The sequence below is a fragment of the Pongo pygmaeus genome, chromosome 2, assembly GCF_028885625.2.
Source record: "Pongo pygmaeus isolate AG05252 chromosome 2, NHGRI_mPonPyg2-v2.0_pri, whole genome shotgun sequence".
NCBI lineage: Eukaryota > Metazoa > Chordata > Mammalia > Primates > Hominidae > Pongo > Pongo pygmaeus.
Genome location: NC_085930.1, coordinates 68,324,704 through 68,337,317, shown reverse-complemented (window position 1 = coordinate 68,337,317; position 12,614 = coordinate 68,324,704). Strand labels below are relative to the sequence as shown.

At 47.0% G+C, this 12,614-nt stretch overlaps 1 pseudogene; it reads left to right on the top strand.

The window, feature by feature from the left end:
- The first annotated feature begins 1,450 nt into the window (after window positions 1–1,450).
- On the top strand, window positions 1,451–3,476 carry LOC129028071 (dual specificity protein phosphatase 5-like; annotated as a pseudogene).
- The last annotated feature ends 9,138 nt before the right edge of the window (window positions 3,477–12,614 follow it).

Sequence of the window (12,614 nt, the reverse complement as noted above, 5' to 3'; positions counted from 1 at the left end):
TTGCCCGCCGCCTAGACAGAGCAGATTCGTCAAGACAGGGCAATTGCAATAGAGACAGACTAATTCACTCAGAGCCGGCTGTGTGGGAGATCGGCGTTTTATTATTACTCAAATCAGTCTCTCCGAGCATTTGAGCATTCAGGGAGCAGAATTTTTAAGGATAACTTGGTGGAAGAGGGGAAGCCAATCAGGAGTGCTGATTGGTCAGAGATGAAATCATAGGGAGTAGGAGCTGTCTTCTTAGGCAGAGTCAGTTACTGGGTGAGGAAGAGGGGGCACAAGATCAGATGAGCCAGTTTATTGATCTGGGTGGGGCCAGCTGATCCATCAAGTGCAGGGTCTGCAAAATCAAGCACTGATCTTAGGAGCAGTTCAGGGAGGGTCAGAATCTTATAACCTCCAACTGCATGACCCTTAAACCATAATTTCCAATCTTATGGCTAATGTTAGTCCTACAAAGGCAATATAGTCCCCAGGCAAGAAGGAGGTCTGCCTTGGGGAAAGGCTGTTACCATCTTTGTTTAAACTACAAACTACAAACTAAGTTTCTCCCGGCCAGGCGCGGTGGCTCACGCCTGTAATCCCAGCACTTTGGGAGGCCGAGACGGGCGGATCACGAGCTCAGGAGATCCAGACCATGGTGAAACCCCGTCTCTACTATAAATACAAAAAATTAGCCGGACCTGGTGGCGGGCGCCTGTAGTCCCAGCTACTCTAGTCTCCTGCCTCGGGAGGCTGAGGCAGGAGAATGGCGTGAACTCGGGAGGCGGAGCTTGCAGTGAGCCGAGATCGCGCCACTGCACTCCAGCCTGGGCGACAGAGCGAGCGACACTCCGTCTCAAAAAAAAAAAAAAAAAAGTTTCTCCCAAAGTTAGTTCAGCCTACGTCCAGGAATGAACACGGACAGCTTGGAGGTTAGCAGCAAGATGGAGTCAGTTAAGTTAGATCTCTTTCACTGTCTCAGTCATAATTTTGCAAAGGCGGTTTCAGTTTCAATGGTATTTTGTTGTAGCAGCAGGAGCAAATTAAGAATTATTATCCTCTTTATTATTGGTCTCAAAATCCCAGGCTCAAGCAATCCTCCCACCTGGGCCTCCCAAATTGTTGGGACTACAGGCGTGAGCCACTGCAGGGCCTATGGTTCTTATAAATTGCCAAATTCACTTTGTGATATGAAGGATATTGGTTAATAAAGGATATATTGCTCTATAGGTTCTCTCTTCACCCACCTTGTAATGTCTTAAGACTGGCTTTAGTATCAGGGTAATTCAAATATAAATTAAAATGAGTTGGGAAGTATCCCTCCTCTTTCATGTTCTGGGAGAGTTGGTGTAGGATTGAGATTATTTCTTCTCTAAATATGTGAATCAGGGCTTCTGTCGGGGCGGGGACGCTGGGGCGCTGGGCGGTAGAATGAAGGTCAGGTGCCTGACGGGCGCCAGCTGGCTACATGCCTGGCAAGGAGGCGGCGGCGTGCTCCAAGGCCTGCCCGACCTGCCTGCCCTTCGCCGCCCTAGAGTGCGCGGCTCGCTCAACGTCACCTTCGACTCGGTGGCGCCACGGCGGGCCCGGGGCAAAGCGCCGGGCTGCGGCAGGAGGGCGGCGGCGGCGGCGGCCGCGATGGATCTATGCTAGGGCAGTCGCCACCCGCCCAAGCTGCGAGCCCCATACTCAACTCCTGCTCGCCTGCCTGCCAGCCTGCCGGTGGCTCGCGGGTCTCCTTCCTCAAAGGGGGACCTTCTACTCAGAATATCCCCAGTGCTGCGTGGAAGTAAAACTATTCCACAAGATCGACAGTGGGAGAGCCGGCCTGGCACATTGGCTCACACCTGTAATCTCAGCACTTTGAGAAGCAGAGGCGGGCGGATCACCTGAGGTCAAGAAGTCGAGACCGGCCTGGCCAACATGGTGAAACCCCGTCTCTACTAAAATTACAAAAATTAGCTGGGTGTGGTGGAGGGTGCCTGTAATCCCAGCTACTCAGGAGGCTGAGGCAGAAGAATCGCTTGAACCCTGGAGGTGCGGGTTGGAGTGAGACGCAACCTGGAGGTGAGGGTTGGAGATTGCACCATTGCACTCCAGCCTGGGCGAGGGAGCCAGACTCAGTCTCAAAAAAAAAAGGAAGTAGGAGAGCCGGCCCAGCGCGTTGGCTCACACCTGTGATCCCAGCACTTTGGCAGGCTGAGGAGGGAGGATAGCTTGAGCCCAGGAGTTTGAAACCAACCCGGGCAACATAGAGAGATCCTGTCTCTACAAAAAATAGAAAATTTAGCCAGGTGTGATAGAGTGCGCCGGTGGGCCCAGCTACTGGGGAGGTTGAAATGGGGACATCACTTGAGCCCAGGGGTTCAAGGCTGCAGGAAGCCATGATCGGGCCACTGCACTCCAGCCTGGGCAACAGAGTGAGACCCTGTCTCAAAAAAAAAGGAAAGAAGTGACCCTAATCAGCCAGTCTGGAAAACCAGTGCTGCACATCAGCTACGGGCCAGCTTATGACCAGGGTGGCCCAGTTGAAATTTTCCCTCCCTCTACTTTGGCAGAGTCAACCATGCATCCAAGGGAGAGTTCCTCCCCAACCTGCACATCACAGGTCTCCAGGCCAACCTCCAAGGCCCGAAGGACGCATCTTCACTACAAATGGATCCCTGTGGAAGACATCCATATGGCTGACACTAACTCCCACTTTCAAGAATAGACAGGCCGGGTTCAGTGACTCACGCCTATAATCCCAGCACTTTGGGAGTCCAAGCCGGGCTGATCACTTGAGGTCAAGAGTTCGAGACCAGCCTGGCCACGTAGTGAAACCTCATCTCTACAAAAACACAAAAATTAGCCAGCTGTTGTGGTGAGTGCCTGTAATCCCAGCTACTGGGGAGGCTGAGGGACGGGAATCACTTGAACCCGGGAGGCAGAGATTGCAGTGAGCCCCAACCGTGGCACTGCACTCCAGCCTGGGGAACAAGAGTAAAACTCCGTCTCAAAAAATATATATATACACATATATATATACATATATATACATATATATGTGTATTATATATATGTATATATACATGCAATAGACTTCATTGACTGTGTCAGGGGAAAAGGAGGCAAGGTCCTGGTCCACTGTGAGGCTGGAATCTCCCGTTTACCCACCAGCTGCAAGTCTTACCCCATGAAGACCAGACAGCTCTGCCTGAAGGAGACCTTCAATTACATCAAGCAGAGGAGGAGCATGATCTGGTCCAATTTTGGCTTCATGGACCAGCTCCTACAGAAGGAATCTGAGATCCCACCCTCCACGCCCACCCCCAGCCTCCCTCTTGCCAAGTGAGGCAGCAGGCTCTTCATTGAAGGTCACTTGCAGATACTGAGCCCAGGCCTGTGGGATGCCTACTGCACATTCCCTTCCCTGGTGCTTGCACTGGTGCCCACCCACTGGACAGTCTTATGAGTTCAGCAGGATCCCTGTGGCCACAGCCACATCCTGCTAAAACTGGGATGGAGGAAACAGCCCGGCCCCAAGAGCAATTGTGACTTTTGTTTCTAAGACTCATGGACATTTCATCCCAGTGCAATACTGAGGACCTCACTCTGTCACACTGCCCCAGTGAGATAGTGAGTGCTCACCAGGCTTGCAAATGAACTTTAGGCTGACTTTGGGGTAGGTTCTCAAAACACCAAAGGAAGGCCAAGCCATTATGGGAGCACAGCATGTGCTGACTACTGTGCATACAGACCCCCTGCCCTCTCAGGACTGCCCAGTCCTTGCACCTCAAAGTTCGCCTTTTCATTTCAAGTGTAAGGCAATAAATACCCTGTAGCAGCATAGGAGAAAGAAGTGGCTGGACAAGGAGAAAAGGCAGTTAGGAAGCCAATTCATTTGGAAGGAAGCACAATTTCCACCTTCTTTTCTGAACTTTGGCAGTCTCACTGTCTGTCTCTGTTGCTTCAGGGCATAAGCTGATCACCATGTAGCCAGGAAGGTAACCCTGCAGGGTTTGTAGGGGCACAATATATGCACTGATTTAAACCCTGACATGTTTTTAAGATTCTTTCTTGGGTCCAATGAAGGCAGTTGGTTAAAGTAGCAAGGCATTGGCTTTCCTGGTTTTCTTTTTCATCGTGGGTTATTCACTGACCTTGGAGTTTGGCATGATTCTTTTTTCTTCTCTTTTATTTATTTATTTATTTTTTTTTTTTTTTGAGATGGAGTTTCACTCTTGTTGCCCAGGCTGGAGTGCAATGGTGTGATCTCGGCTCACCACAACCTCCGCCTCCCGGGTTCAAGAGATTCTCCTGCCTCAGCCTCCTGAGTAGCTGGGACTACAGACATGCACCACCAAGCCCACTAATTTTGTATTTTTAGTAGAGACGGGAATTCTCCATGTTGGTCAGGCTGGTTTCTAACTCCCAACCTCAGGTGATCCGCCTGCCTCTGCCTCCCAAAGTGCTGGGATTACAGGCGTGAGCCACCGCGCCTGGCCTGGCATGATTCTTATTCATACTTTAGAACACGTCTCATTACACCTCTTCTCTTCTCTTTACACCTTTTCTCAAATGAAGCAACTCTTTGAGAAAAGTGTTTTATCAGATCATAAACAAAAAAATTATACTTTTCAGGTGGCTGCAGTGGGTGCCAGGAGGGAGGGGGTACCTGCTGTGTATTCTGGGTCAGTAGTGTTGAACACAATGGTTTTCTCAGCTTACTGTCCTATATGCTTGGTCTCTTACTACAGTTGTTTTCCTGCCTGGCCCTGAGGGTTGTCTTCAAGCTACTCATTTCTGGGATTTGTAGATTTAGCAATGTGGTACTACTTTTTTTTTGGTCTGTGGGTTATTTCTGCAGGGGAAAAGGCAATAATTTTCTAAAACGCATATGAATGTGAAGAAAAGAAGTATGTGACTGGTTTGTTGTTTTTTTTTTTGTGGTGCAAAAAAAATAGTTAAAGGAAATAAATAAATATCTGAACCAATTTAGCAGTGAAGCTATCTAGCCCTGCAGTTTATTTTGTTAGATTTTTTTTTTTTTTTTTTTTTTTTTGAGATGGATTCTCGCTCTGTCCCCCAGGCTGGAGCACAGTGGAGCAATCTCTGCTCACTGCAAGCTCCGCCTCCTGGGTTCATGCCATTCTCCTGCCTCAGCATCCCCGGTAGCTGGGACTACAGGCGCCTGCCACCACGCCCGGCTAATTTTTTCTATTTTTAGTAGAAATGGAGTTTCACCGTGTTAACCAGGATGGTCTCGATCTCCTGACCCTGTGATCCGCCCACCTCGACCTCTCAAAGTGCTGGGATTACAGGCGTGAGCCACCGTGCCCAGCCCTATTTTGTTAGAATTTTTAAAACTAAAAATCCAATTTCTGGCTGTGCACAGTAACTTATGACTATAATACAAGCACTTTGGGAGGCTGAGGCAGTTGGGTCACTTGAGCCCAGTAATTCAAGATCAGCCTGGGCAACATAGGGAAAGCCCATCTCTACAAAAAATACAAAAATTAGCCAGATATGATGGCACATGCCTGTAATCCCAGCTACTCAGCAGGCTGAGGTGGGAGGATCAACTCAGCCCAGGGAGGTTGAGACTGCAGTAAGCCTCCGCACTCCAGTCTGGGAGACAGAGTGAGACCTCCGTCTCAAAAACAAAAAATCCAATTTCTTTTACAGATATTGGACAATTCAGGTTATCTCTTCTTAAATGAGCTTGGCAGTTTGTGTCTTTTAAGGAATTCGTCTGCTTTATCTAAGTTGTCAAATTTACAGCCATATGTTTCTTGGTAATAGTCCCTTATTTTCCTTTTAATGTTTTTAGGATGTGTAGGGGTGTCCCCTTTTTGGTTATCTTTTAAAAAAATTTAGATGATATCACATAGCAAAATCAACAATTTAAAGTGTACAATTCAGTGGTATTCAGCATGTAATCGCCCAGTGATTTCTTCCTGCCTGCTGCACAGACAAAACCAATTCACTGAGACCCTGGTATTGCAGTAAAGAAAGAGATTAATTAATGCAAGACAGCAGAGCAAAAGGACTAACGTTACCACTCAAATCAGTCTTCCAGAGAACTCAGAAGCTAGGATTTTTATGGATAATTTGGCAGGCAGGGGGCCAGGGAATGGGTGCTGGTGACTGGTTGGGGATAAAATCATAGGGATGTGGAAAACGGTCCTCATGTACTGAGTCTGCCTCTGGGTGGGTCCATAGGACCAACTGAGTCATGAGTCACAGGTCTAGATGGGGTCAGTTGCCAGAATACAAAAATCTGAAAAACATCTCAAAAGACCAATCTTAGGTTCTATAATAGTGATGTTATCTATAGGAGCAACTGGGGAAGTCACAAATCCTGTGAGGCTAGACATGAGATGGAGTTAGCCATGCTAGGCTTCTCTCACTGTCATAATCTTTGCACATGCAATTTCAATCACATACAAAATGTGCAACCACCACCTTAATCTAGTTCCAAAGTATTTTCATCACCACCCTCCCAAAAACCCATGCCTATTAAACAGTCAATCCTCATTTCTTTCTCCCACCGGGATTAGCAACTTAAAAATTTTCTTTCTGTTTCTATGGATTTACCTATTCTAGATATTTCTTACAAATTATGTCACACAACATGTGGCATTTGTATCTGCTCACTGAAGCCTAAACCTCCCAGGGCCAAGCAATCCTCCCACCTCAGCCTCCTGAGTAGCTTAGACTACAGGCGTGTACCACCATGCCTGCCTGGCTAATTTTTTTAATTTTTAGTAGTGACAGGGTCTCACTATGTTGCCAGGGCTGAATTCTATAAGTTAAAATGTATTTTTTTCAGGGATGGAGTCTTGCTATGTTGGCCAGGCTGGTCTCAAACTCCTGGGCTCAAGCGATCCTCCTGCCATGGCCTCCCAAAGTGCTGGTATTACAGACATGAGCCACCACTGGCTAGATTTCCAAAATATTTATTAATTTTTTTATTCTTATATTCTACTCTTATCACCTGGGTTTAAATTTTCTTCTTTCTTAATTTTGAAGTATGTCTTTCAGCAAGGACCTTTAAATAGTTAACCCTCTTGGCTTCTTCTCCTCCCTCATTCTTTTTATTCTTTCCTTCTAGAACTCCTATTATATGCATAATGGACCTTCTTATTCAGTTCTCTGCATCTCCTAACTGCTAACTCTGTTCTATATCTCTCTAGGCTACATTCTAGATAATTCATTCAGACCCATCTTCAAATTGATTATTGTTTTCTTTACCTACAGTTCTTAAAATTTATTTTTAAACGTAGAGATGGGGCCGGGAATGGTGGCTCATGCCAGTAATCCCCACATTTTGGAAGGCCGAGACAGGCAGATCACCTGAGGTCAGGAGTTAGAGACCAGGCTGGCCAACATGGTGAGACGCTGTCTCTACTAAAAATACAAAAAAAGTGCTGGGCGCAGTGGCTCACGCCTGTAATCCCAGTACTTTGGGAGGCTGAGGCAGGTGGATCACCTGAGGTCGGGAGTTTGAGACCAGCCTGACCAACATGGAGAAACCCCATCTCTACTAAAAATGCAAAATTAGCTGTGTGTGGTGGCACATGCCTGTAATCCTAACTACTCGGGAGCCTGAGACAGGAGAATCGCTTGAACCCAGGAGGCGGAGGTCACAGTGAGCCGAGATCACGCCATTGCACTCCAGCCTGGGCAACAAGAGCGAAACTCCATCTTTAAAAAAAAAAGAAAAGAAAAAACAATTCGCCAAATGTGGTGGTATATGCCTGTAATCCCAGCTACTCGGGAGACTAAGGCAGGAGAATCACTTGAACCCAAGAGGCAGAGATTGCAGTGAGCCAAGATCTTGCCACTGCACTCCAACCTGGGCAACAGAGTGAGACTCCATCTCAAAAATAAATAAATAAATACATACATACATAAATAAAATAAAAATAGAGATGAGATCTCACTCTGTGGCCCAGGCTAGTCTCAAAATCATGGGCGCAAGTGATCCTCCCACCTCAGCCTCCCAAAGTGCTGGGATTACAGGCGTGAGCCACCATGCTTGGCCTTCTTCAGCTACATTTAGTCTGTATAACTCATCCAGTGAACTTTTGTTTTCGTTGTTCTATTGACTTTTTTTTTTTTTGAGACAAGAGTTTTGCTCTGTCACCTCTGTCACCCAGGCTGCAGTACAATGGTGCAATCTCAGCTCACTACAACCTCCCCCTCCCGGATTCAAGCCATTCTCCTGCCTCAGCCTCCCGAATAGCTGGAATTACAGGCATGTGCTACCATGCCTGATTAATTTTTGTATTTTTAGTAGAAACAGGGTTTCAACATGTCAGCAAGGCTCGTCTCAAACTTCTGACCTCAGGTGACCCACCCGCCTCAGCCTCCCAAAGTGCTGGAATTACAGGCATGTACCACCACGTCTGGGCATGTTAATTATTTTATTTATTTATTTTATTATAAAGACGGGGTCTCACTATGTTGCCCAGTCTGGAGTGCAGTGGCTATTCACAGACACAGTCATAACACACTGTTGCCTCAAACTCCTGGGCTCCAGTGATCCTCCTCCCTCAGCCTCCCGAGTGGCTGGGACTACAAGTGTACAACATCATGCCTAGGTCAATGAACTTTTACTTCAGTGATTACATTTTTTCACTTGTAGAATTTCTACAGTTGACCTTTGAACAAGACAAATTTGAAATGTGTGAGTCCACTTATATGTGGATTTTCTTCTGCCCCTGCCACTTCTGAGACATCAAGACCAATCCTTCTTCTTCCTCCTCCTCCTTAGCCCTCTCAATAAAAAACAACAAGGATGAGGCTGGGCATGGTGGCTCACGCCTGTAATCTCAGCACTTTGGGAGGGCGAGGTGGGCAGATCACGAGGTCAGGAGATTGAGACCATCCTGGCTAACACAGTGAAACCTCGTCTCTACTAAAAATACAAAGAATTAGCCGGGCGTGTTGGCAGCTGCCTGTAATCCCAGCTACTCGGGAGGCTGAGGCAGGAGAATGGCTTTAACCTGGGAGGTGGAGCTTGCAGTGAGCCGAGATGGCGCCACCGCACTCCAGCCTGGGGGACAGAGTGAGGCGAAGTTCTGTCTCAAAAAAAAAAAACAAGGATGAAGATCTTTATGATGATTGTATTAGTCCGTTTTCACACTGCTGATAAAGGCATAGCCAGGACTGAGTTATTTATTTATTTAGAGATGGGGTATCACTCTGTTGCCCAAGCTGGAGTGCAGTGGCACGATCTCAGCTTACTGCAACCTCTGCCTCTGGGGTTCAAGCAATTCTCTGCCTCAGCCTCCTGAGTAGCTGGGATTACAGACGCCTGCCTCCATGCTCGGCTAATTTTTGTATTTTTAGTAGAGACGAGGTTTCACCATCTTGGCCAGGCTGGTCTTGAACTCCTGACCTCGTGATCCACCCGCCTCAGCCTCCCAAAGTGCTGGGATTACGGGTGTGAGCCACCGCGCCCAGCCAGGACTGAGGTAATTTATAAAGAAAAAGAGGTTTAGGCCAGGCACAGTGGCTCACGCCTGTAATCCCAGCACTTTGGGAGGCCAAGGCAGGTAGATCATGAGGTCAGGAGTTCAAGACCAGCCTGGCCAACATAGTGAAACCCTATCTCTACCAAAAATACAAAAATTAGCAGGGTGTGGTGGCATGCACCTGTAGTCCCAGCTACTTAGGAGGCTGAGGTGGGAGAATCGCTTGAACCCAGGAGGTTGCAGTGAGCCGAGATCACGCCATTGCACTCCAGCCTGGGTGACAGAGTGAGACTCTGTCTCAAAAAAAAAAAAAAAAAAAAAAAAAAGCCCGGGCGTGGTGGCTCACGCTTGTAATCACAGCACTTTGGGAGGCCGAGGTGGGCGGATCATGAGGTCAGGAATTCAAGACCAGCCTGGCCAACACAGTGAAATCCTGTCTCTACTAAAAATACAAAAAAAAAAAAAAAAAGCTGGGCATGGTGGTGGGCACCTGTAATCCCAGCTACTAGGGAGGCTAAGCCAGGAATCGCTTGAAGCCAGGAGGTGGAGGTTGCAGTGAGCCGAGATTGTGCCACTGCACTCCAGCCTGGGTGACAGAGCTAGACTCCGTCTCAAAAAAAGAAAAGAAAAGAAAAGAAAAACAGGTTTAATAGACTCACAGTTCCACGTGGCTGGCGAGGTCTCACAATCATGGTAGAAGGCGAAAGGCATGTTTAACATGGCAGCAGACAAGAGAGAATGAGAGCCAAGCTAAAGGGGTTTCCCCTTACAAAACCATCAGATCCTGTGAGACTTATTCACTACCATGAGATCAGTATGGGGGAACCGACCCCATGATTCAGTTATCTCCCACCGGGTCCCTCCCACAACACGTGGGAATTATGGGAGCTACAATTCAAGATGAGATTTGGGTGGGGACACAGCCAAACCATATCAATGATCCACTTCCACTTAATGAATAGTAAATATATTTTCTCTTCCTTATGATTTTCTTAATAACATTTTCTCTTCTCTAGCTTACTTTATTGTAAGAATACAGTACATACTAAGCATAACAGCCCGGGCACAGTGGCTCATGCCTGTAATCCCAGTGCTCCGGAAAGCTGAGACGGGAGATTCGCTTGAGGCCAGGAGTTTAAGACCAGCCTGGGCAACATACTGAGACCCCCATCTCTACAAAAGACTTTTAAAAATAATTCGCTGGGCATGGTGGTGTGCACCTGTAGTCCTAGCTACTCGGAACGTTGAGGCAGGAGAATTGCTTGTACCCAGGAGGCGGAGGTTGCAGTGAGCCAAGATCGTGCCACTGCACTCCAACCCGGGTGACAAGAGCAAGACTCCATCTCAAAAAAAAAAAATTAAATTAAATAAAGAGCTAAAGAAGAAATAGAAACCATAGGCCAAAACAGAATGACATGAAAGGAAAACAGGTGGGAGAGACAACCAAATACAGTTAACCCACGAACAGTGCAGGGGTTGGGGCACTGACCTAGCAACACAGTTGAAAATCTGCCTATAACTTTTTTTTTTTTTTTTAAGAGACAGGGTCTCACTCTGTCACCCAGGCTGGAGTGTTTAGTGACATCATCATAGTTCTCTGCAGCCTCGAACTCCTGAGCTCAAGAGACCCTCCTGCCCCAGCCTCCCTGGGACAGTCCCTCTCCAGTCCCTCCTGGGACTACAGGCGCCAGCCAACACGCCTGGCTAATTCTTTGTATTTTTAGTAGAGACAGGATTTCACCATATTGGCTAGGCTGGTCTCGAACTCCTGACCTTATGTGATCCACCTGCCTCAGCCTCCCAAAGTGCTGGGATTATAGGTGTGAGCCACCACACCTGACCTCCTTTAGCTCTTTGAACATTCTAAACATATTTATAAAGCCTCTTTCAGATTTTAAATTTCTAGTTGTTGGGATAAAAATGTGCTCATCTGTGACATTTGTAGAATGTCCCCAATAATGATTCCTTTCCTTGTGTGCTTAATAATTTTGACCATAAGATTATCTTCAGCAAAGCCTCCTTCCCATAGGAATCTATGTGCCCTGGATTATAGATATATTCTGCAGAGATATTTCACAATGTATCTATCAGGACCTGATGAGTATCACCAATTCTAGAACATCTTTTAAGATTATTTCTTCACTTGGGATGCTTATCCTAATGTGGGGTAATGGATTCTGACTCTCCTTGTATCTGTATGTGTAGCAAAGATTTAGGATTCTCAGGTTAACTTTGTGACTCAATCATGACATCAAGGACCCAAGAACTTTCCATCTTTCACTCTGCAGTCTACCTGCAATATTCTTCATTGTGGTCACAAGATGGCTGTGGCAGATATGGCCAAGATGAGGGAAAAGGAGGGGGACATTTCTTCCCACGTATCTCTTTTATTACGGAGGGAAACTTTTCCCAGAAGTCCCTTTGCAAACTTTCCCTGAGGTCTCAATGGCCAGAATGGGGGAACCTACCTACATCCCATCCAGATGGGATCCCAAGAGGTGCTGGGAAAGTGAGTCCTGGCATTTTCCCATCTCTATAGAGGGGGTGAGCCCTCCCAGTATAAAGAAAGGACAGGTAGGAGTTGGAAATGACTATGTAAGTAACATTTGTAATATTTCCAAACATTTTTGTGAGTGTAAACCTAGAGAAAAGATATTTTGTCACCAATTCAGTCCACCATACTGACTGAAATTCAGTATTAGATTTTTTTTTTCTTTTCTTAGAGACAGGGTCTCACTCACACTGAAGTACAGTGAGCCATTATAGCTCACTGCAGCCTTCGACTCTTGGGCTCAAGTGATCCTCCTACCTCAGCCTCCTTAGTAGCTGGGACTGCAGGCACACACCACCACACCCTGCTAATTTTATTTATTTATTTTGTAGAGACAAGGTCTTGCTATGTTGCCCAGGCTGGTCTGTAACTTCTGGCCTCAAGCGATCCTCCCACCTCAACCTTTCAAAGCACTGGTATTGCAGGAGTGAGCCACTGTGCCCACCCAGTATTACCTTTGTAATTAAAATAAAACAGGACTCTTTTTTTTTTTTTTTGAGACGGAGTCTCGCTCTGTCGCCCAGGCTGGAGTGCAGTGGTGCAATCTCGGCTCACTGCAAGCTCTGTCTCCCGGGTTCAAGCAATTCTCCTGCCTCAGATTCCCGAGTAGCTGGGAC